Here is a 25,897-nt window from a genome sequence, read left to right as displayed (position 1 = left end):
CGGCATCACCAACACCCTCCACCTCATACAAAGACAATTTTGGTGGCCTAAAATGAAGACTGACGTACAACTATACGTCCAAGCCTGTGCAATCTGTAGTCAGAATAAACATGACAACAAGAGTCCGGCGGCTCTTCTGCTACAACCCGCACTGCCAACAAGGCCATGGGAATTTATCGCTACAGACTTCATTGTGGAATTACCGCCTTCCAGAGGGTACACCACCATCATGGTCACCATTGACTTGTTCACTCATATAGCTCATTTCACACCCCTCAATAAGCTACTATCGCCATCTGAACTGGCTGGAATCTTCCTGGAGCACATATTCCGCCTTCATGGACTTCCTTCCAAGATAATTTCCGATCGAGGACCTCAATACTTCTCACAATTCTGGAAACACCTCTGTTAAATATTAGGAATCCAACGCGCTCTTTCATCAGGTTATCACCCTCAAACTAACGGGGCCACAGAACATGCTAATCAGACTCTGGAACAATATCTTCGATGTTTTGCTAAAAAGGTTCAGGATGACTGGTCGCTCCTGATACCCGTGGCTGAATTCGCCTATAACAATTCCGATCATTCAGCAGTTAAGACCAGTCCCTTTTATTGCAGCCAAGGATTCCATCCATCAGTTCTGCCCTCTGTTCTTCCACAACCCACACCGGTACCTACTGTCGACTCCTGGATTGAAACACTCATCAACATACATAAGGAGACCAAAGAGCACTTGGAGAAGGCCAGAACACAGACCAAGAGATATGCGGATTCCAAAAGAAGACCCGGGCCTTCTTATTCAGTTGGTGATCAAGTCTGGTTGTCCTCGAAATTACTACCCCGACATCTACGGCCAAACAAATTGGCCCCCCGGTATTATGGTCCGTTTTCCATCAAGGAAATTATAAACCCAATCTCATACCGGCTCAAGCTACCAGAATCCTGGAAAAAGATTCACCCAGTTTTTCACACCTCTTTATTAAAACCTTACAGTCAATCCTCACGGAAATCCTGCAGACCCACTCCTGTGGTGGTGGACAATCAACTGGAATATGAAGTGTCCCGGATATGCGACTCCAGGTATAAACGGGGTCAGCTTCAATACCTGGTTGAATGGAAAGGATATCCCCCCAGTGAAAGAACTTGGGAACCCCTTTCTAATCTGAATACCCCTCGACTGCTCAGAAGATACCACCTCATACACCCAGGCAAACCTGGAGGAACAGATTTTCGGAGGAGGCATGCTGTCATGACCCACAGGACTCACCCCTTTTGGTCTTCCTGATCCTTATCACAATGGGCCTTGCATTCCCTGACACTCCCAACACGGCCGTCCAGCGTGACACGCCTTCCGCGGTCTATACGTTGGTCGTAACGTATTCTACTAATAGACCGCACCCCCACGGCACCGCGCATCTCAATGCTATTGCCAAGTAGCGATCAGACGTGTGCTCCGTAGTTCGCAGTATTGCTTTCCTGGTTCCTAGCTTTTCTACTTCCATTCCTTGCCCCTTTCCCTTTTCCTCTTGCTTCCTGGACTCGTGCGCCACCAGCATGTCTTCTTCGTTTCCCGGATCCCCGGATTGCTGCATCCCGGAATCTTAAACGCATGCTGGAGTCGGAAGAGACTCGCTCAGCCTTATTCAAGTCCAGGTCTGTCCGCAAGAAGACACCGCCCACGGAGTCCAGCAAGGATCGGTCTCAGGTGAGAAGTGGGGAACTCTGTGACAGTTGGGGCCAATGGACAACCTTGTTTTACCCCTCTTTCTGTTGGAATAGCTTCTCTTAGCCAGCCATCAACATTTAGGCATACAAGTGTACAAGTGCAGGAATCTTATTTGATCCACCAGAACTTCTGGACATCCCCAGTTTATGCCATAGACGGTATCTGTCAATACTGTCAAACACTTTCCGAAAATCTATGAAGGCCAAGTACAATTTTCACTTTTTTAATTTTATCCTTTAGGATTGAAAGAACGCATATCAGAGCAGCTGTACCTAGCCCTTTGGTGAATCCAGCCTGAAAAAATGTCTGAGCAATCACACTCCCTCATCCAGCTTGTTAGTCTCCTCAAGAGGAGCGATGCATACATTTTCCCTAAGACGTCCAGCAAGGCAATGGGATGGTAGTTACTACGATCACATCTATTGTCACTTTTAAAAATCGGGATTACATTTGCTGTTGTCCAAGTGTCTGGTATTGTTTGAGATGACAAAATGGTCCTCAAGATCAATCTCAACAACCTCGCCCATTCAGTTGGATTTTGTTTCAGAGTTGCATTTGAAAGACCATCTGGCCAAGGAGAGTGGGAGGAACTTGTACATTTAATTAAGCAGATTAGGTCTGATTGGTCGAAATTCAGGGTCCATCTGCTTTGAGATTGTTGGCACAGACCTATATTAGTAGCTGGAGCAGTATCTAGGGCTTTGGAAATGTCCGTCCACCCTACCTCTGACACTCCATTTATTTGGCAAAGGTTTGGATCTACAGTTGTCTTATTCAGTAGGCCCCACATGTCCGCTGTGTTTTTAGTACAGATTATCTTCAGCATCCGCTCCGCGTCCTGCTGCACCATTGTGCTTTTGTGCTCATTTAGGCAGTTGACATGTTCGTTTTTATTTTTTCTTACCCATGGTTGCCAAATCTAGTGGCTCAGCTCTTTTTGCACGATGAATAGCGTTCCTCATTGTTGAAAGTGTTCAATACCTCTTCATCTGTTGGAGACACCTTATTACTTGGCTGGGTGCTAACAGCAGAGTTAGTAGTCGTTTGACTTTGCTTCTTCTAAAGGTTCTGCTGTTTGCTCTTTACTTTAGCCTACGCCTTCTTGTGTCATTGGGACTGTTCATTGGTCACCTTAATACCCCATTGATTATTGTCAGCAATATTAACTTCAAATATCAATTGGTTTTGGATTTTAGAGATGATCAGGTGTTTATCCTTTACCTTGGATAATACTTTCTTATTTCGTTTAAACTCTTTGCTGATTATAACTGTCGCTACTCTTTCTGGTAGCTGATTTTGATCCACCTGCTGTGTTTGTGAAGGGAGCAATCGCTGGGAGGAGCTTGTTCGGTTCTTCTTCTCTTCCTGCTAAACAGTGGGAAGGATTGTTTAGTTGTCGCAGCTTCTACATTTAGATCAACTGTTGAATTAATGGCGGAAGAAGATGGCTGGTTAGAATTGCCTTGGTCCTCCCATGTTCCATGTTAGGCTCACTAATGGGTGGACCCAAGGTACAAAGATTCTCCTATTCCATAGATATTAAAGTACCCTCTTCCAATTGTCTATCCTGCGTGAACTGACACGACCCATTTCCGGGCAATGCATTAGACAAGGAGAACAGAGGATGGACTACTTTCTCAAGTTCAGATCTTAGTTCGTTGCAACAGCATCAGCTTGTATCCCGTTGCTGCTTATCATTGCTAGGAGTCGGGCCAGGAATATTTTTCCCTGTTATATATCCGTCCACAAATTGCATCCTAGAAAGAAGCATGGCCAGCAGAGTGGTTTGTTCTTTTAAAGCATTGTTAAAGGCTTCATATATTTTGGTAAAAGGAGCCAGGGCAGTTGTTACCACCGGCATTTGGCCAAAGAGATCCCGCCCTGATTTCCTTGTATGGGATTTGTCATTTTTCTCATGCCATTGAGTCTCCTTGGCATCCTCTGGTTGGTCTCCGCTGGATTCTAAAATTCCTTCTGTATCATTATCGATCAGCTGCTGAGATTGTGTCGGTATCTTTGCAGTGTTTCTTTTAGCAAGCTCGGCTGCCTCATCGTTCTGGCCACTCAAGTTAAACTTGGCAGTGGGAATTTGGGTCACCTGTCTTTGCGGTTCCTCAGGATTTACATAATCGGTACTTTGCCCAAATCTAGAGACTTTATGTGGAGGCGATTGGTCATTGGTCACTAATACGTTACTGAGAGGTCCAGTCGTAATTGGGTTTGACACTGTTCTCGCCCCCTGGCAGTATTAGGATTGTAAATTGGTGGTTGTTTTCCACGTGTGCTAGCACTTGTTCGTGATTCTCTTGGTCTCCACGGTGGGAAAAGGCTGTCGCAAGAGAAGCAGTTTGTGACAGTGTGGGTACGGAAAGTGCTGGAGCAGTAGAACCAATGTAGAGCTCATCTCCCGCCAGCAGCCTTTGTCTTTTTTGAGCTGGAGTTGATACCATAATGTCTCTCTCCTCCGATCCTGGAGCGGCCTCTCGCTGCAACGTGGGGTCGATGTCCAAGCAAGTCTCTAGGAGTTCTACATCCGTAAGGTCATTCGTTTTCTGGGCGAAGGTGGGTGCAGAAAGGTTTTCCGACGCTAAGGTGATTTTGTTTTCAGTCTGTGACGCCTTTGGGACACTCAGACTCTGAAAAGGCATAGAAGTCGGAGTTTCCTGTAATGATGTTTGTACAATTTTTGTACTCCCCCCGTCTATTTCCATTTAATTTTATTAAAGGAAGACTGTGAAGATGCTGATACACACAATGGTGTGTTTTTCTTTGTGTTTTGTTCTGCCAAGTGGTCCACAAAGGAAGCCATTTCCCCCGGCTGGCAGGGCAGGGATAACGCAGGTGAAAGCTGCACCTTCTCCCGCTCTACATCTTCTATTGTCATTTTTGCAGGAGAACTGGTGTCTATTGGGCCCAGATTAACTGTCCAAGAAATTAATCTCCAAACAATGCTATTATTATTTTCAAAACACACAGTGAGCTACACTCCCTCTTGCTCATCGTAGTCCTAGTACTTACTTATAAGGTACCCAGCTCAATTGTCAGGAGTCCTTCTGTTATTTCTATTCTATTTTTTGTTCATGTTCCACCCCTCCCACAGGATGTATAACACCGTAGTGTCTGGTACATGCTGTAGTTCATATTGTTCCACCTTTGGCAGGGTCCCAGGAAGGATGCTGGGCTGTCCCGTCCAACTGCTATCCTCTACCAACCGGGCTTGGAGGGGAACAGAAAGAATGGATCCTCTGGCCGGAGCTTCTTGGCTGGGCCTTGAGTGACCTGCCATTAAGATTGGAGTTTCATTTTGGTAAGTGATTGGACGAGGAAGAGGAATATGGAAGTGATTCTCAAATTACTTCTGTGTAATCTTCATTACTCCTTGGCCTTCTCTTCCGAGTCACAGTACTTGCCTCCTGCTCCACCCGCCCAACATGCACGGAACAAACCAAAAGGTATGACCATTAGCTATGGCATTATGTTTCCTGCAGGTTACAAGGATGTACAGGTGAGGATTGGCTCTGGACCAGACATGGCAAAGTGCCTTTTCTGCAGGATCGCCTTATAGTGCAATCGAAGCAAAGCCCATTTACCGGGCTGGTATTTAGGCAATCAGAGTAAGCAATTCCTCAGGTCTTCAAATGTTTTCAATAGGGTTCAAGTCGAAAAAAAAAAAGTGTTGGGGCGCTCATTATCATACACACAGGGACTGAACGTATCTTAAAGTGAAATATGCAAATTTAGTTCAAGTGACCTTTCGTAATAGAAGAAAATTGGCAAAACAAATGAACATTATCTTTCAAAAAAATAACCGTCCATATCTAAAAAAAAAACAGATAGAGGATATTTGCCTATAACACTCTCTGCAAAATATAAAAGGTGCACATCTTTTAAAAGCAAACCTCTATATTGAAAAATTCCATGCAAAGCAAAATACGAATACAAGACGTGTGCTTTGAAGACATTCCCACGAAGTCTTGTAGGTGTGTGCCCTGAGAGCATGAGCTCCTGGGTTAAAAACCTGGTGGCCGAACACTTGACCAAACACGTTTTATTTGCATGCCGGCCTCAAAACCCCCTACGGGGGATGGCGTCCGCTCTGTGAAAAGCAGGCGGATGCTATCTCTCCACATATACCCTCAACCTGTGCCCTGACAATCAGCACAGGACCAGGGAGAGCAACACCTTCAGTCCAGCAACCGCTCTTCCCATATATATGGAGCTGGTAACTCACCCCAAGCAATGCATCCACTCCTCCCCCCTCCCTCACCACCGCGTTTGGCTTCCAACAATACTCTGTTTTATAAATAGGACGTGAAACGTGCACAGATCATCATTCAAGTACTCCAGAAATATAGGAATCCTTCTAGAAATATGCTAAACAGAAAGAGTACAACTGTTGGTTATTTTCCTCCATCTTGAAGACTACGCATACCAGAATGCAATTCAACAAAAGGATACAAAACATGGTCTGTAAGGCTTTCCTTCGAGAGTCAGGTTCATAACAAAAGATTATGTGAAAAGGTAACCGGGGTGTTTTGCATCGCTTGACAAAGACATACTTCATATGATGCAAGTGAAATGGGGTATTCTACTAAACAATAAACGTATTTGACCCACCAAAAAGCAAACACTTGAAAAAAACGAGATAGTTTGCGACTTTTTTTGTTCATGTATTTTAATTGTCCTCAAAAAAGACGATTTGGGCATAAAACTAGTTTTTTATATGTGCTTTCAGAATAAAATACCCCTTTTCAACACCTCGTTCAAATCAATGGTTCGTAAATGGACCAATTACTTATTAAGCACTTACACTTTAAACGCTCTGCTAAAACAAGGCGCGTGATAAGCCCTAACTGTGAGGCCCCATGGGGTTTAATGGGCTGCTGGGGAGGTAGGCGGATACTTGTCTCTAGAAAAGTCACATGTGGTTGGCTGCTGACATCACTTTCTCGCTACAACGGTGACAAAAAGCCTGGTGCCTTGAAGCAGCACAGCCTCTGTTAAATGCAATTTGTATAACTTCATATACTTGCTGCAGCTGCGGGGCCCCCAAGAGCGTCAAGCAGAAACACTCCTCAGTGCTCTGCGGGTTAGCTTCCCCTACACCACAGCGCCCCACCGCCCCACCGCCCTCTCTTTCACCACCTGCGTTTCCTCCAGGGCCCACGTCAGAAGGCTGGCACTGCGCCTGGTGCGATGTGATATGGTTCTCCTCCTTGCCACGCTCCACTCTCTCCCTCTCTCTCTACGCCGCCTCTAGGCAATCGCCGTAACGCACTCCGCAGCTCCATGCTGGGCCGCCACCAAGCTAATGTGGCCTGACGCCACGGCAAAGACTGCTCCTGCAGGCTTTTTGGACATGGCCGCCGCTGGCCAAGCCCCAACGGCTGCTAAAAACGTATCAGCCTTGATCGTTGGGCGGTGTAGGCCATGAGGTGGCTCTCAGCCTTCCTCAACGGCCCTCGCTTCACTCGGGACTCTTAACTTGCGCTTTGTGGGCAGCTAATGGCCAGCATTGTCCCGTGGCTCAGGTGGGAACACTTAACGAGGACATGGGACAACAGTTGTCAGCACGTGCATGTGTGGCGTGTGTTTGGTTGTGCACGTGTGTTTATAATAACCGATCATATCATATCTCTAGCTGCTGAGTTTTAGATATAACAAGGGGAGGTTGAAACTTCCTGAGCAAACTTTGACCAAGGTGATGTAATAGGAAGCAACATCATAGGGTGTTGCAACACGGGAAGTGCTATCGCAGTCTGTGGGCAATGCACTAGATAGGACTTTATAAATGTGACTCTGGTTCCTACAAAAGTAAATAGTGCCGGGCACTAGAAACTAGAAAGCAACTACTAGCATTGCTCTGGGCAACCTTACATACCAAACATTAGTGTTAACACCAAATCTGGTTTGCAACTGGCTACACCCTCTAGATGAGCTAAACAATGGTGGCATGGGAGGATGCCCAGAACAATGTTAGTGGTCATGATTAATTCAGAGCATTACACCTATCACTTTTGTAGTGCAAATAGGTCACCCAAATGGAAGAAGTCACACTTTACTGAAGCCAATTGCATTGCATTGCATTATAACCCCTTTTTCACTCCTCATCAAGTAGGTAAACCAAAAGAGTGAGTCATTTGAATATGATTTGGAAAGTATCTGAGTTGGTCCATGCACCTGCTGCATCGATCTATGTGCAAGTTTGTATCCTAGATGTGCCAACCAATCCTTTAATACTTATGAGGATGACGCACTGAGTAACATTGAGGTGACTCATGCCCTCTGCTCTGGAAAGGGCCAGGTGAGCTTTACACAGAACTGCTAGCGGGATTTCCAGAGGCTTCCGGGAAAGAAATGGGGGAGCAGCAGGTGGCACCGACCTTTTCTGGGAGGTGGGAGGGAGAAGAGAGCATCTGGATGTTATACATTATGTTGTATTGTTTGTGTAGCCTTATCAAACCCTAGGTTATTAGGGCGCTACTATAAGCTGGAAAAGGTCAGTTTACAGAGAGTACATTTTGCGGAAAATCGAGGTTTTGAGATTTTTTTGATCATGAAATCTTCTCCATCTGCATACAGTAAGGGCACGCAATTCCATAGCCTGGAGCCCTGAAGGGCGAATGCCTTGCCTCTGTCACACTGTCCTTGCAATCTTGGGCATGCTGACACCTGCTGGAAGATCTGACTGAACTCTAAAGAGTCATCCCAGATTCAAGTTAGTACCGGGCAGTTTGCATTCCAAAGGGGCAACCTTGGAGTCCTTCCGTGCCGGTGCAAGGAGTCGGTGGAATTGGCAGAGTGTATAGGAGGCATTACACTATCCAGGCAGCGTTGTTTTGTACGATTTGCAATCTGGAGAGCAGCCATGCAGACAGCATTAAAGTAATCTAGCCTTGCCCCAAGAAAGCCACTGGCTATTGCTGTGAAAGGGGTGTCATCAAGGACCGGCCTGAGTGCAAGCGAGTGGGGAGTGCCTCTGCGCATCATGCCAACGTGTCACATGGGAGCCAAATATGATTCCTAAGGTTTTGGCTTTCGCTGGAACCTGTCAATCTAAGGCATGGACTGCGAAAGAGGAAGCTTGGCTTGGGACCGGTCTGATGGCATTTGGAGACTTGTTGTCATCACCATGGAAACCTACTTGTGAGGTGCACAGAGGATCATGCAAGGGCTGAACGCAGATGTAAAAAAGTTACTTAACTCAGGGCCCTGCTGCTCAGGGTGCACTTTCCCTGTACCCTTCACCTGCACTTCCTGTCTGCGCACTTGCACAATCTAAATGATACTAGGCCTAGTAAGATTGCCTTGTTTCTCTTGTTCCCCTCCCTTGCCTGGTTGCACCTTGAGACACTTGTGTATTGGCACATTATAAATAATAAATCAATTAATCAGTCATTCAACCCTGAGATCTCCACAATGAACAGATGGGGGTAAGTGAAAAAAGCATTTAGAGCAGCTACACCCGATCTGAAGGACCTAATTGCTTCATTGGCCACCTTGGCCACTGAGTGCAATCTTTCCAGTAAGGTCTTGTGGTCCAGGGTGTTGAAGGAAGTAGAAAGAGCAAGCATGACGAGCAAGGAGGTAGGGAAAGGGCGGAAGGTAGCAGGATCCTCTGCCACCCAACGCAAACACTATGTAGCAGAAGAAGACCCCATGGCCTCCAGCCATAGACTGGGGAAGGGTGCTGAGAGCACAAGTGGGCGGGCAGACCTCATACACAGTACAATCCCAGGCAAGTCCCCTTGATAACCAAATGGAAATGAGCTTTCTTGTTAAGAGGGTACCTGTGCTGTGAACTTTATATATGATCAACTATTATTCTTATACATGGATGGAATACTGCAGAGTATTAGACCATGTACCATTGGGCATTTTTCCATGTTGTTTACATGTTCCATGTAGTTCTGGATCACAGGATCACTTCTAGGTGCTCCCCATGTTGGCAGTCAGAGAAAATAAGATCCATTTAGGTAGAATAGTTTGCCCAGGAAAACATATATTGGTCACACGGGGCAGCCTAACTGTGAGCCCAGGTTTTCTGGCTGCAGTTTGCACATTTTTTGCACTCCATCCTACCGATTTTCCCCCTGCATCTTTAGATGTCCTGGGTAAAGGAAGGATGCTCGGCAAACTGGCTTTTTCGCTCACACCATTCGGAATTTTTGTAAAGTACTAGACGTTTTGTGCTGAAAGTATAAAACTCAGATGTTATATCTTGCCCTTTGCCTTCACTTCTTGTCCTGCCTTCCTAATTGTAAATGGACTGTTATATCCTTCCTTCATGCATGAGGTATGTCATGTAACATTGAGGGCCTCATTACGACTTTGGCGGTAGCCATGCCGCTATTGGCAGCAAGGCTGCCACCAAAATCGGGTCCGGGTTCCGTGAATGTGAAATTACCGGGCCATTCCGAGTTTGCAGGGCCCGGTAATTCCTCCCTCCAGGAACCCAGGCCCGGACCTTCCCCATTATCATTTGAGCCCCCATAGGGCTCAATGGGAATGGGAGCAAACAACGGGCCGATTACGAGCGACCCGTTGTTTGCTCCCTCTTCCCCTCGCGGGACCCGGTAAGGACGCCTGGTTTGACCAGGCGTTACTTACCGTGTCCCGCAAGGGGAACTTGTAATGAGGCAGAACGGGTTTAACGGGTCCGCCTCCTTTAGCGGAGCCCGTTAACCCATGCCGCCTCAGTTATAATGAGGCCCTGAGTGTTGGTGTTTGACTGCTAGAATGCTACTGGCAGTTGATACTGGACGAGGCTGGCCAGTGGTTCTGTGTCCTTGTTTTTTGTGTTGCACACTACCTATGAACTGTACCTACTTCCTGTGACCGCTTACCTGTAAAAAGAATACTTTTTTAACAAGTGAAGTCTAAACCATGTTACCAGCACTGTCCTCCTGTGTGATTACAATAGGATTCATGTACCAGAATGCAATCTGATAAGAGCCTAAAAGGCAGGATTTACGGATCATCCCACATCAGCCAACTTGGCACGTCTTTAATAAGCCTGTCATTTGCTCTTGGTATTTCGTACAGCAATATGCTTTATTGATATTGCAGATTTGAATACCAGTTCCATTTTGTAAGGAATTAGACCATCCGCATGGTGGGTGTGCGCTTGCCTGGGCTTTGTTGAAATTTGTAATCAAATGGAATGATGATAGACCAAATTCAGGAAAATGTGCGGGGCTAATCCACACACATTTTCCTATGCTCACACCATGGCAAACGCATTGACCTGTGTACTCTGGGGGGACAAAGCTTACAGGCACAGTCCGCCCTTTCATATTTAGTTGGAATGTGACAGTTAGGAGTACACTATTTCCTCTCCAGGAAAGGGACGACCAAGCTTCCCCCTTGCCACACCAGCCTGATTAACCAACAAAGACTCAATGGAGCCGCCCTGCTCTTTTGTTTGTCCCTGCACCTGGTGGCAGAAATTAACATACCAGAGAGTTCATTCTCACTGCAGCTTCAAAGGAGACCTGTTTCTTTAATCAGAAACCACAGAGATATCCATTAACCAGAGAGACTCTTTGATCAACAACACACAGGATGATGGGTGGGACTTAGTATCACGTGTTTTCACCCCTTTACCTTTTCTGTTGTAAAGCACTCTGGTTATGACCGCATGCATTCGTTATATATTTGATAGAGACCCCAGCATTGGTTCATTAAGGTAGGTTTGTATTACATCAATCACTGTGGCCCACTTGGCTTTAAAAAGAAGGCTGAACCTGTCTTTAACAGATCATCTGAGGACTTCACCAGAAGTGTCAAACTAGAAATTATATCGTGCCTCCTATTGCTATGAATATATGTATATTTGCCTACGCCAAGCTGCTAACAAGCTGCTTATAAACTACATGTGAATAAACTCGCATTGCAAGGTCCTGACCTTAGAAACCATGTACACTGTCATTTTGGGTCAAGCCGCCATTTTAGGTTTTCTTGCTCTATAAAGTCACCATGTGAGCTAAAATGGTAGCCTATGTTATTCAGAACAGAACTCGATTGTCATGACCTCTGTACAGCTAATGTATAATTTGCCTGCAGGCCACTTGTTAGGGTCATGAGCTGAGACCTTGTCCTTCTGCTGACCTGTGTGCAATGGATTACCTGTATCACCGAAACTGATCTACAATTGAATGAGAACACCTGCTTAACTATATTGTATAAATTAAGTCCCGCATTGTAATATTAGGCCTAGAGCATACATTATTACCATTTCTTCTTGTTAATGTATAAACCTAAGATGAACTAGATTTGACCTGGCAAGGGACCCTAGAGCAGTAACTTATTTATGGAATGGTTAACCCAAAAGAGGGCTGAACAGCAGGCTTGAAATGTATAAAAGCCTGACTGTTTCAATGAATATTTGCACTCACTGAGCACACCGAACCACGCCGGAGTTCGCTGTGTTGTACTGAGGGTCGATAGCTATCTGAATTTTGTTCTGTTCTTTTGTAACTGGATTCAGTATAAAATAAAGTGCTTTGTATGTTCCTTTGTAACCTGTGTTTGGTGTGTTTCCTTTTTGGTTACCCTGCCTCATATTATTTCCTTGTTTTCACAGTTGGCGCCCGGAAAAGGGACCCTCAAGATTGATGCCGGATTATTGAAGGTTGACGCACGCTATCGGACCGGGATCGGACGGTGTGACATAACGGGCCCGACTGAACGAGACGCGACACCTCAACAGCGCTGCACGATCCGTTCCCTGGACGATAGCCGTGTGGTCTGAGACGGCATCTTGACAAGGGTCAATTTTTTGAGGCGGGCAGATTTGCCGAAATCACCATACACAAGGTAAAATTCGTTAGGTAAGTCCTTTGTAAACCGATCGGTCCTCCTTAGGTTTGGTCAGGTGAGTCGTTACCCAACTCTTAATTTAACCCTGACAATTTGAATTTGGCGCATTGTATCTGCAGACACAATTATTGACCAGGTAACACAGAGTATTTGAGAAATGCCTGGGAAATTGTCTAGCTGCTTTAGGGCATTATTCCGCAGCGATAGACAATCTTTGGAATTTAGCCATCCGGCACCACAGGAGGGGGCACCGGCATGTACTATGTACTGTAAGCATGACATTGGAAGTGTAGTATTTAATAAAAATTGGCACAGACAAACCAGACATGCCTCCGAACTTCAGTGGCCAGTCAATGGTAGTTTTGAGATCCCTCGTATTGAATATTTATAGTCAGTCTTGTTAAAAAAGAAGGCCAGACCTGCATCATTTGATGTTTTGCAAAATTGGAAAAGAGAAGTGTTGCAGCAGCTTAAAAGTAGGGAAAAACATGTGCGCCGTCATAAAACAAATGCTGAAAAGGCGTTGTTATATGATCAGGAAAAACAGTCTGAGTCGGTTAGGAATATGGACAGGGCTTTCTCACTCGGTATTCAGAAAATCTATCCTTCTAAAGATCTTCATGTTTCTGATGAGTTTATCGACAAATTGTTAAATGAACGAAGGCCTGGTGCCTCTGCACCACCTCCGTATGTTCCTCTTCCTCCTGCTGTACCTCTTCCTGCTGTTATTCCTGCTCTTCCTGCTCAACCTGTTGTTCCTATTCCTCCGGTTGTTGTTCCTCCACCTGCTCCTCTGCCTCTTCCCATTGCACCAGTAAGAGTACCTCCATTGAATTTGCCTGCACCCTCACTCCCAAGTAGTTCTGTACCGCTTGTAGTTGATCAGGGTGCGGGGTCGAGGATTGTTACTCGTAATACTGTTCCTACAGAAAAGAAACAGGATTTGTTTGCATGGGCTAAGCATTGTATGGAGAGAGATGATCGAGCTAATGTTCTTGCCACACTTTCTAATATGGATAATTTTCCTGAGAAAATGTTTTCATTGAAGGTTTAGGGATTCATTTATGTGTAATGTGGGGTAAATTAAATAATGCAGACCTCCCACAAGGGTTGAGGGACCTGAATACTTTAGCGTTTTCAAGAGACACTGTGGAGAAGGTACATGAGCATGTTGAGAGGATATTTGAGTATAGAAAGGAGTTGGAAAGGTTACGGAATGAGGATGACGAAGAAGAAAGTATGTATGTACAGAAACGATTTCTTCCGTGTCGTAAATCGACATCTGAGGAGGCGCGAATTTGTACAAAAGATGCGATTAGATAGATTTCAGACATATCGATAACTCCAGTTGAGGTATATGACACATACAGTCAATATACGCTAGAAATGCAGAGGAAAGTGATACAGGTAATGGCAGAGTACCTGCAGGATGAATGTTTAAAGAGAAAGGTTAGTTGTCCCACAGAGTTATTGAGCATTTATAAGAGAGCTTTTTCACTTGACACTTCTTCAACTGCTTTAGCGCTCGACTTAGCTCTGTTGCTTAGTAAGCGTTCGGAGTTGCCTACATCTCAGTTGCCTATGAGAGAGGTACCTCCGACATTTGTCCCAAAGGTTGAGATTCCTGCTAATGCTGCAGCAGGTACACCTGCTGTGGACATTCCTGCACATTATGTATCGTAGTTTGTTCGCGTCCCGTTTTCACGACAGGAAGTGAATACTATTAGACAAACTATTCCTGACATTAGGAAAAATCCGACAGGGTTCTATAAAGAGATAGAGTCCGTTTTGCAGTCCTCAGTGTTTACCTTAGGCGACATTGATTTGCTCTTCCCTGTACTCCTGCCTGTAGATTTGTGGAAACAAGTTAGAACTATAGACAATGTACCAGGGTTGGGAGATACATGGGCTAACATAGTTAGGCTTGATGGGGAAAGGCCAGCTGGTGAGAGTCCACCTCAGGTGATACTAACTTTGCCTGACAGAATCCTTGCAAAACTGAAAACTATAATCCCAGAAAAGAGAATTATTTGGGACAAGCTTACGGCCTGTGTCCAAGGAAAATATGAGGGTGCTACCGAGTTCTTATATCGGTTCGAACAGGTATTCTCGGATTTCAGTGGACAAGACTTAGGCACAGAGTCTGGGAAAAGATTATTTGTGGACAAATTTGTACGTGGATTGCTGCCTGACATCCAGTCACAAATTATGTCTTTTGAGAGCGCTTGGCAGGCGAAATCCCAATCAGAAGTACTGCACATGGCTCAGTACTACGAGAACTGTGTCAATAATGAAAAAGATAGAGTCGATAAGAGAAAAGGTGATTTGAAGACTAAAGTATTGTTACAGCAAATTGTTAGAGGCCCCAGAGGGGGTAGTTCGCAGATTAGAGGTCAGTATGTTCCACAAGGGAATGTGCCCTTGGGTCCTGTGAATATTAACCAGTGTGCCTATTGTCGCCAGGAGGGTCATTGGCGTGCACAATGCCTCGTCCTTCGACAGAGGTTGAATAACACATTTGGAAATATGGGTAGACGATCCAGAGGTCGCTCAGGTGTAGGGGGCCCTGGTAGAGGCCAGTTTTCGCAGGATCCCCAACAACCTTTTTCACAGGATAATCAGACTTCGAGTGTGGATACTAGAAACATATTTGATCATCCTTCTGCTGCATATCTATCTGAAGAGCTTCCTTTTGATGATATTTTGTTTCTTTAGGATTGCCCGAAGCAGGGTTTGGAACCTACACCTATTCCCGTTAATCAGAAAGGTCCCTACGTTGAAATGGTAGTGGGAAATAGGAAACATCAATTTTTGATAGACACTGGAGCACAGAAGTGCTCCATTGATCATTCTCGGGTTCCAAACATTCCACTGTGAGGGCAAACCAATGTTTCTGTAGGGTTTTCTGCCACACCAGTTGTTTTTCCAGTTTCTTCACCGGTACCTATTTCTTTGGGCCCCTTTACGGACCACTGTCCATTTCTCTTGACTTCGAATTGTGGAGAGAATTTGCTGGGGTTGAATCTGTTGAAGGAATTAAATGCGGTAATTCATTGTTCTTCTGATCGAGTGCGTTTGACGATTTCACCACAGCAATGTTCTGTTTCGCAATTCTTGACTAGACCTTTGCCGCCAGAATTCAGTAATGTACCAGAGTGTTTGTGGGCAGTTGATGACAATGATGTTGGTGTTTTGCAGATTGAGCCTGTTAAAATAGTTTTGAAACATGGAATTAAGCTGCCTCGTATTCCACAGTATAAGATCTCAGTTGAAGGCGAGCGAGCTTTGAAGAGCATTGTTTCCAATTTTTGTGCATCGTGGGGTGATTGAGGAGATTGCAGGAAGTTTGTGCAATAGTCCGATTTTACCCGTGTACAAAAAAGGTGATAATGCAATTCCATTTCGTTTTATAATTGATTTACGTGCCATTAATAAAGTCGTTGCTCCGCAATTTCCAATTGTGCCTGATGTGACGACAATATTAACCATGATTCCAGCTACGGCTACTCACTTCAGTGTTGTGGACCTAAAGAATGCTTTCTTCAGTATTCCTACACATGAGGATAGTAGATACTTGTTCGCGTTCACCTTATGGGGGCGCTCATTCACATTTACTCGTGCACCTCAAGGTTATACTGAGAGTCCTAGTATTTATAGTAGGGCTTTGAAAGAGCAGCTTGATACCCTTGGATTGCCCCTACTTGTATGTTGCTTCAATATGTTGATGATTTGCTTTTAGCCACTGACTCTGAGAGCTCTTGTAAAGAGGGCACTGTGTTGTTGCTCATCCATCTAGCTAAGCATGGTCACAAAGCTTCGGTCAAAAAGTTTCAATATTGTTGCCAAAGGAGGGAAGAAGATTGACACCTGAAAGAATAAAACACATTTCTGGCATGTCTGTCCCAAATACACAAAAGGAAGTTAGAGCCTTGATAGGTATGGCTTCTTACTGTAGGTTATGGATCCCAAACTTCTCACTAGTGATAAAACCGATGTTGGCCTTGACGAAGAAGGGTATTTCTTTGCCATTGCCATGGAATACGGAGCATCAACATTCATTCGAGTTGCTCAAGACTGCATTATGTTCGGCGCCAGTTTTGGGCACACCGAACTATGAGAAGGCTTTTGTGTTGTTTGTGCATGAATGTGATGGATGTGCTTTGGCTGCATTAACGCAGGAACATGGAGGGAAGAATAGGCCATGCAGTTACTACTCTTCCGCCCTTGATCCTGTTGCATGCGCTTTGCCAAGATGTTTGCGCGCTGTCGCTGCTGCTGCTGCGTCTGTAAAACAGAGTGAGGGAATGGTCCTAGGCCATGATTTAACCCTGATGGTGCCTCACTCTGTAGATATTCTATTGAACAAAACCCAAATGCAACACCTCACTTCCGCACGAGTGACAAGATATGAATTAATCTTGTTTGCTCCCCACATTCAAATTAGGAGGTGCTGCGTTCTTAATCCGGCTGAACTCCTACCTTTCCCGCAAAATACTTTTTGCGGTGACGAAGAGTCACTTGACTGCCTGAATACTACTGAACAAGATACAAAAGGCAGATTTGATTTGAGGGATACTCCTTTGGATAACCCACAAGGGGAGCTGTTTTGTGATGGCTCCTGCTTCAAACTACTGGATGGTACATCCACAGCTGCTTATGCAGTCACTACATTGAGTACGGTTGTGGAGACCAAGAGAATTACGCATAACTCTGCGCAGGCCGCAGAGATTATAGCATTGACTCGAGCTTGTGAGCTTTCCGAAGGGCTAACAGTAAACATATATACTGATAGCCAGTATGCCTTTGTGCTGGCTCACAACTTTGGGAGACTTTGGTCAGAGAGAGGGTTTTTAACTTCGCATGGCACCAAGATCCAACATGGCTCCCTGATAGTACAATTGCTTTCAGCGCTTGCGCTCCCTAGTCAGTTAGCAATCATTAAGTGCGCAGCACATCGCAAGATTATAGATGATGTAGGGAAAGGGAATGCTTTCGCTGATCAAATAGCTAGACAAACTGCCTCTGATCTCTTCACGGAGATGTATGTTTCAAGGGAGACTGTAGATGCCTATGCAATGGATGAGGGTGTTGGATCTGTACGGGATATCCAAGCCGATGCCACATTAGAAGAATCCAAGAGGTGGGCTGAGGGCTTGGGGAAACTCGATGATGATGGGTGTTGGGTGGACATGGTTGAAGGGAAATGGTTGCTTCCTAATGCCTATAAAGTAATGATGGTTACCATGGCACACGGTCCCACACATGTGTGCGCTCAACAGATCATGAGAATGTTAGAGAAAGTCTGGGTAAATGATAAGATTTCAAAAATTGCCCAGCATTATGTCCAAAATTGCATGATTTGCCTACAACACAATGTGGGAAAGGGGAAAGCAACTCCAAGAGGTAGCTTTGGGCCTCCTTCTGTCCCGTTTGAAGTGATCCACTTTGACTTTATTGAAATGGAGCGATGTAACAATCTAAATTATGTCCTTGTGGTCATTTGCGCCTTTAGTAAGTGGGTCGAGGCTTTCCCTGTTAAAGACGCTACAGCCATGACCACTGCAAAGACCATGTTAAAGGAATTCTTCCCACGGTTCGGTTTGCCGAGAGTTATCTGGTCGGATAATGGTCCGCATTTTATCGCTGCTGTAATTCTACAGATATGTACGGAATTGCAAATTGACAAACGATTCCATTCGGCCAGACATGCTCAGAGCGCCGGATTAGTGGAAAGACACAATGGTATCTTAAAGAATAAGCTTGCAAAAACATGTGCCGATACCAAACTGAAATGGCCAGATGTCTTACCTATTGTATTATTGGCTATGCGTACCACACCACAAACTAAGACTGGGCTTTTTCCATTTGAGGTAATGATGGGGAGACCTTCTAACATTTGGGGCCTCCCAAAACCTAAAGCCCTGAGAGAGGTGGAAAATGTATTGCTTGTAGACTACTGTAACCAGTTAACTAAAAACCTGTATTTCATTTATCACCAGGTGTATTCGGCTTTACCTGTACGTTCACGGGCCCAGGACACGATATACAGCCTGGAAGTTGGGTCCTAGTGAAGGCCTACGAAAGGTCTTCCTGTCTAGCTCCTCGTTGGAAGGGACCCTACCAGGTGCTGTTGGTCACTCGGACAGCAGTGCGGGTGGCTGGAAAGAAACACTGGATCCAAGCGACGCATGTCAAGAAACTTCCTCACCCGACGCCACACGTTACAGAAGAAGCAGAACCCCTCGCTGATGCTACAGTCCCTGATCTTGGAGTAGCAAACAGCGCTGTGAGTGTGTCGGAAAATTTCCCTGAGCCCGTGGAGCTTGGGGAACAGTCCATTTTGTCTCCGCACTCTTTTGAAAAATCACTTCCGGAAAACATTGTTTCGAGTTCTGCGACTTCCGTCGCCTCCGATACGTCGCTTCCCTCAGGAAGTGATGACACATTGTTTTCGGATCAAACAATCTTGGGTACCACCAGGTACAACCTTCGACGAAGAAAATAGAACTACGGCACAGGTTTTTCCGTGCATTTGGGAAAAAGAGAAGTGATTGGAAGTTTTCTTTTGTATAAGAAAGTTTCTGTTGAACAACAGGAAGAAAAAAGGGATTCTGCTGGCTAGGGTTGGGAAGGACTAAGAAATCACGCGACCGTAGCGTCGCCAGCAACGAACATTGGGGTTGTCGATTGAGGAACTACAATGCCTGCCACCTCCACTGCTGCTCCCCGCACTGGACTTGTGAATAAGGGGGTGACCAACTTGGACAATGAACAATGTGCCTGGGCCCCGAAAACGTACTGCTGTGTTTTGATAACGATAATTGTTATTTTTGCAATTACTGCTGTAGGACTTTGGTACTTTGAAGAAATCTATCCTCTAAAACCTTTACTACCGACCGAGATTGTACCGACTGCTTTGACTCCCTCTGTACACCTTCACACTCTGTCCCCTAGAGACTCCCAACATAGAAAAAAGTATCATAATAACACTCTAATGATAGTAATGAATGCAACGCATGCCATTTTTAATAAGAGTAATTGTTGGATTTGCACTCATTTACCGCAACATGGGAACAAGGGACTAGGATGGTATATTCACCCTTTACCTTTAACGACTGCTTGCTATGCCTCTCTTAGAGCACTATTCTTTGGCCGTTGGAATGACAGCATCTCAGGGAACTTTGATGGAACTAATTTGAATGATTTCGAGAAACGTGAATTAACTCCCCTGGGATGCTCGCTTTTTGCAAATAGAAGTAAACCTAATGTCGCTTCTATTAGGCCGTCTGATAAACTGTCTCTTCCTTTTCAAACTTAATTTCCTTTAAAATGGCTCCGATAGGCAATAAGGACGCCATACCTCCTTCTTACTCTATAAATCATAGCCCTGACTCGGTCCCCTTTTGTGTACAAAGAAATGGCACTCGGTCAATGGGAGATTTTAAAGGTTGTGCCAACGTTGCAAATTTGACTGGGGAAGACAGACCTTTGTATGTAGGCGAACCTATCTATTTTGTTTGTGGTAATGTAGCATTTCCATTGTTGCCCAGGGATTGGCAGGGAACTTGTTATCTAGGAATCCTGTTACCTGGGGTGTTTATAGCAAGTACTGAAGAGGTGTCGAAGGCTCGTCCACGGCGGGACGAGAATGGCAACACTCCAGCACAGGTTTTAGGAGATGTAGCGAAATCATTCCTTCCATTCTTTGGGCAGATAGCGAATTCCGAGGATATCAGGAAACTAGCGAGAGTACTGGAGAGAACCATCAACCGGACCACAGATATACTCTATAATATGACTTTAGAGCAGAAAGCGATCAGATTGGTAGCGCTTCAGAACCGGATAGCATTAGATGTCATTCTGGCTGAACGTGGTGGAGTATGTAAACTAGTGGGGTCCGCTTGCTGTGTTTTCGCACCGGATTACTCCCCAATTATTTTTAAGGCAATACAGAATCTGCACATTCTTAGTTCAGAAGTGCATGTTCCCGAGGGAAATTGGGATCTTAGCGCTTGGTTCTGGGACTTCTTGCGGTCTTGGGGTTGGAAAGTGCTTTCAGTCTTGCTGATTATTTTGGGAATTCTGCTATTTCTTTGTTGTTGTATCCAATGTCTACCAAGTATATGTTCAATGCTAAGGGGATGTTGCGCTCAGGCGATAGGTACAATAGGACATAAAGTGTATGCCCCGGATAAAACCTCTAAGGAGTATTTACTGAAAGAGATCTTAGTAAAAGATCTAATGGCGATAGATATTTCTGACAGCTATTCAGGGTGTATGGACGATGACACATGGAGTTATTTGCAGGGAAATCAGAAGTGGCATAGGCCAAAAGGAGGGTTTGTCAAACTAGAAATTAAATCGTGCCTCCTATTGCTATGAATATATGTACATTGGCCTACGCCAAGCTGCTAACAAGCTGCTTATGAACTACATGTGAAAAACTCACATTGCAAGGTCCTGACCTTTGAAACCATGTAAACTGTCATTTTGGGTCAAGCCGCCATTTTAGGTTTTCTTGCTCTATAAAGTCACCATGTGAGCTAAAATGGTAGCCTATGTTATTCAGAACAGAGCTCGATTGTCATGACCTCTGTACAGCTAATGTATAATTTGCCTGCAGGCCACTTGTTAGGGGCATGAGCTGAGACCTTGTCCTTCTGCAGACCTGTGTGCAATGGATTACCTGTATCACCAAAACTGATCTATAATTGAATGAGAACACCTGCTTAACTATATTGTATAAATTAAGTCCCGCATTGTAATGTTAGGCCTAGAGCATACATTATTACCATTTCTTCTTGTTAATGTATAAACCTAAGATTAACTAGATTTTACCTGGCAAGGGACCCTAGAGCAGTAACTTATTTATGGAATGGTTAACCCAAAGGAGGGCTGAACAGCAGGCTTGAAATGTATAAAAGCCTGATTGTTTCAATGAATATTTGCACTCACTGAGCACACCGAACCACGCCGGAGTTCGCTGTGTTGTACTGAGGGTCGATAGCTATCTGAATTTTGTTCTGTTCTTTTGTAACTGGATTCAGTGTAAAATAAAGTGCTTTGTATGTTCCTTTGTAACCTGTGTTTGGTGTGTTTCCTTTTTGGTTACCCTGCCTCATATTATTTCCTTGTTTTCACAGAAGTAATAAAGAAGAACTCTACCTAGGACGCTTGCTGAAGGTACGGTCTGCCTTACATCTTGTTCCAGTGAAGGAAGGCCAGGATAACCAAAGAGGGAAACGAGATTCCTCCCCTAAATTTCTCCCAAGGAACAGAGGGAGAAACAAAACTCAGAGGACCATACAGCATCTCCAGAACCGGTACCCAGTCAGCACACAGCGTGCCCTGCTAGGCTCTGTATCAAGCTATCTGGATTGGAAGTGTCAGAAGGTCTACGAACCTACAACCAAGGACAAGACAGCTGCCTGCAACATACTGCACAGTTGTGGGTCATCCACTTTAAAGGACAGCAGAAGCCCACTGAAGAAGCTGGGAGAAGTGCCTCAACAAGCATCTACCGCCGTCCGCCTTAAAGGACATTTTAGAGCCAGTCAAGTTCCTCAAGCAGCAACGAACTGCAAGGTTGACCGTTGTCAAGCCGCAGTTCCGTAAAGACATCTGAGACGTCTACCAGTGCTTCAAAACTCCTGAGCAGCACTGAGACAATACCTGACCCAGAGTCGCCGTGTAGGCCAGCCACCAGCCGTTCGTCCAGCTTCTCTGATGAACCGTTTTGCCGCCTGATACCCGCAGCTGACTCCCACCTTGAACTCTGTCACAGAAGCCTGTAAAGCTCCCTGAAGCCGTCTTGCCCCCAGTCAAGCACCAAGCACACCTACAGCACAGGGTACATTGTGATTCTGTCGTGCTAGTCCTTCCTGGAAGGCCCCTAGAGACATATTTAGACCCATTGCACCTTCGTGCTGTAGTCAAGTAACCTTAAACTTGTGTGGTTATTAACTATACCGACTACCCTCCTGTAGGAATCCAGAGTGCATCCCTTTTCCTTCTTTGAAACTGTCTGTCCTCTGCATTACTTTACAGGGTGGGTTGTATTCTGTAGCGTAGGTAGGACTGTCTGTTGTGATATGAATAAAGTAGATGTTGTTGATGCAACCTTGACTTGACAGTCCTTTTCATCATTGGGTAATAAATGTATTTTTGCTGTGTTGCAACTAAGGATCCACAACCTTTCGGATATAAGCCTGCCGTTCCACCCACGTTACCAAAATTGGACAAGGAGGTTTGCAATTTGCATGTGTTTCCAATCTGTTCAGACCCTTTCTGTTGTACTAGAGGGTGTGGGGCTGATTGATGGTTTAGAAACCGATATTCATCCCTGGACCACTGGTACCCCGGTAGTTGATATGTTAATCAGTGGTTTTAGTATGTAACCAGCTATTTCTTTAAAGAAGTTGGAATGCCGTTTTGGGAAAAAGGCTTGAGGATACAGCGAGTGACAGCTGGTGGGAATGTCACAGTGACCTCTTAGGTGCTTAATAGTCCTCCATCCCACAGCTGCCCAACGTAGTCAGCGCTAGGGTTACATAGACGGCTGCTCTGCAGTCTGTGGGCATAGTGAGATAAAGGACATGTGAGACTGGACGTCAGAAACGCAATAAGTGTGTAGTTAGCACCTGTGTTTGTGTGCATCCATCACCTTTGCGTATACTTACTACCTGTGAGTGTGTGTGTGCGTGCGTATAGTTACCACCTCTGTGTGTGTAGTTAGCATCTTTGTGTGTGCAGTTAGCACTTGTGTGTGTGCAGTTAGCACGTGTGTGTGTGTATGCAGTTAGCACGTGTGTGTTTTTGTGTGTGCAGTTAGCAAGTGTGTGTGGCTGTGTGTGTGCAGATAGCCCGTTTGTGTGTGAGTGTGTGTGCGCGCAGTTAGCGCCTGTGTGTGTGTGTTTTATTCGAGATGGATATACAGAGCAACGCAGCCTGCGTGCATCGAGAGATTCAAGGTGTGGAGGGACATGTGTCGCCGACAGCCTTATTCTCTAGTGGTGCAGAGCACCTCCGTGCATCTCTGTGGATCTCCGTGCATCTCTGTGGATCCCCGTGCATCTCTGTGCATCTCTGTGGATCTTTCCTTAGGGCACAGGGGTAAATAGGAGGATGGACTGCGACAGATAAAGGACATACGAGAATAGGCATCAGTACCCATGTGTGCACAGCATATAATGTCTACGGTGCAGGCAGGGCAGTTTCTAGTCCATTTGGTGCCCAGGGCGAAACACTAAATTGCGCCCCCCCCCGTCCGCTCGCACTCAGCAATCGCGCCTCTCCCAAACTATAACCTGGGGTTAAGTAGCTCCTACCCAACGTCAATAAATCACTTTTATACGCATGAAACAAGTTTGATTACATTGTTATTCAAGAACTTTTTATTAAAATTGCTTTTTATTTTTCGAACAATCAGTGTCTTTTTTAATTTCTTGTATGTGTGACTTATAAAAGCACATCATTGACTTTTTGCATCCTTTCTGGTCCATCATCCAACTGGTTCTTAATTCGTCACTCTCCTCTCGTCCTTGACTCCCTTGCATACCTGCCAAGTATTGCCATGTCCTTCGTGACAATGAGCCAGCCTGGGCATCTCCTGTTAAATGCTAGGACTGGAATTTGTGTTCTTCCCATTATAAGTATGGGCCTAGAAAGACCACCATGCAAAGTGAAAATCCAGGACTGGCTCATGGCGTCACGCATGGCATGGGCCCCCCACTTGGCAGCAAGGCCCTTGTGAGTTGCCCCTCTGGTCCTTGACTCCCTTGTGAGTCACTCTTCTCGGCTCAGTCGCCCTTCTGGTCTTGGGCAACCCGGTTGATCGCTCTCCTCTGGTCCTTGGTTCATATAGCCCATCATCTCTCTCTCTGGTCATTGGCTCCCTCATGAGTTGCTCTTCTGGTCCATCACTCCTCTGGTCCTTGGTTCATATGGCCCATCACCTCTCTCTCTGGTCATTGGCTCCCTCATGAGTTGCTCTTCTGGTCCATCACTCCTCTGGTCCTTGGTTCATATGGCCCACCCCCCCTATGGTCATTGGCTCCCTCATGAGTTGCTCCTCTAGTTCATCACTCCTCACATTTTGATGTAATCATAAATTACCTGGGTGGTTACCGAGGATCATTTTTTGTTAAATAAGGGAGGAATAAAGTGTTTACAAAGCGTCCACTTGTACTCCCCCAAGTGAACAAGGCAAGTGCCAGGTGCTATGGCAGTACTGGCGAACGGATTCAGTTGTCTGGTTCACACTAGAGTTGGCCTGTCAATGTACTGAGCATGAAGGAAACTCTTTCAGCTCTCTTTATTCAAGCCTTAACATCAAACTTTGCACTTGAAGTACATGCCAGTGTTTTTTCAAGGCAGCCTTCTGGAAGTTAATGACTTAATTTGAGCTATAAACTCTACTGATGTAGTAAACATGTCTTAACCAGGTCTGCCTTTAGTTAATCGATTTATAAGCATTGTTCATGTCCATGAGTGAAGTCCTGTAAAAAAAATAATTGGCAAAGCTAACAGTTTTTGGCTTGTGTATATGTTTTAGGCATTTGCCAGGTACTGCTAATAGATGCCCAGGTCATAAAAAGTACTAATGGACGTGCTTTCTGCAATTTCACCAGTTCCCTTTCCTTTTGAAAACGCAGGAAGTGAATGTTAATATGGTGCATCCACCCTGGTAGAAAGAATGGCCTAGTGTGGACTGTTGCTGCCAAGAAACACAACTCAGGGGGCACACCGGCCCTTTACCTTCCCCATGCATCCCTTTGCTGCTCCTAGAGCTGCACCACATAGACTGGTAAAGGGGAGTGGGGTAGTGGGGTTCATGGAAGTCAACCAGAAATAAACGCAAGACCCTTGGTGTCCAGCCAACCGCTTATTTTCCTCCATCTTGCGACTTCTCCACCACACCCATCTACAAATTAGCATGGGCAATTCCAGCAGGTTGGGCTTTTGTGTAGGCATGGGAGAGGCACTTGCCAGGCACTGCTGTAGTGGTATTAACTGGCCATTGATGGTAGCAGGTGAAAAATGGTGCGAATACCTGGGCATCGAATAGCAGTGCCTGACTAATGCCTAATACTTACACAAGCAAAAACTCTTTGCTTTGCAAACGCGTGCTTTTTACAGGACTTCAGTGAAGGACATGCATAGTGCTTATACACTGAATGGCTGAAGGCGGCTCTAGTTGACATTTGTATGCTACAGTAGTAGGTTTACAGCTCCAGTTAAGTTGCTGACCCTCACAAGACTGCTTTGAAAAAACACTGCAAGTCACTCTAAGTGCAAAGTTTGATGGCAGTTTTTAAATATGCATGGGGACAGAAGCCAACTGGCAAACCT

The 25,897-nt window shown here is 45.3% G+C and overlaps 1 protein-coding gene across 3 annotated transcripts in view; it reads left to right on the top strand.

The window, feature by feature from the left end:
* CACNA1I (calcium voltage-gated channel subunit alpha1 I) overlaps positions 1-25,897 on the top strand; it is a 1,993,092-nt gene that overhangs the window by 340,402 nt on the left and 1,626,793 nt on the right. The gene's annotated exons all lie outside the window — the stretch shown is intronic.

Source organism: Ambystoma mexicanum, chromosome 3q (assembly GCF_040938575.1).
Source record: "Ambystoma mexicanum isolate Mex_15411 chromosome 3q, UKY_AmexF1_1, whole genome shotgun sequence".
Taxonomy (NCBI): Eukaryota; Metazoa; Chordata; class Amphibia; order Caudata; family Ambystomatidae; genus Ambystoma; species Ambystoma mexicanum.
This window is presented reverse-complemented; position numbering and strand designations above follow the sequence as displayed.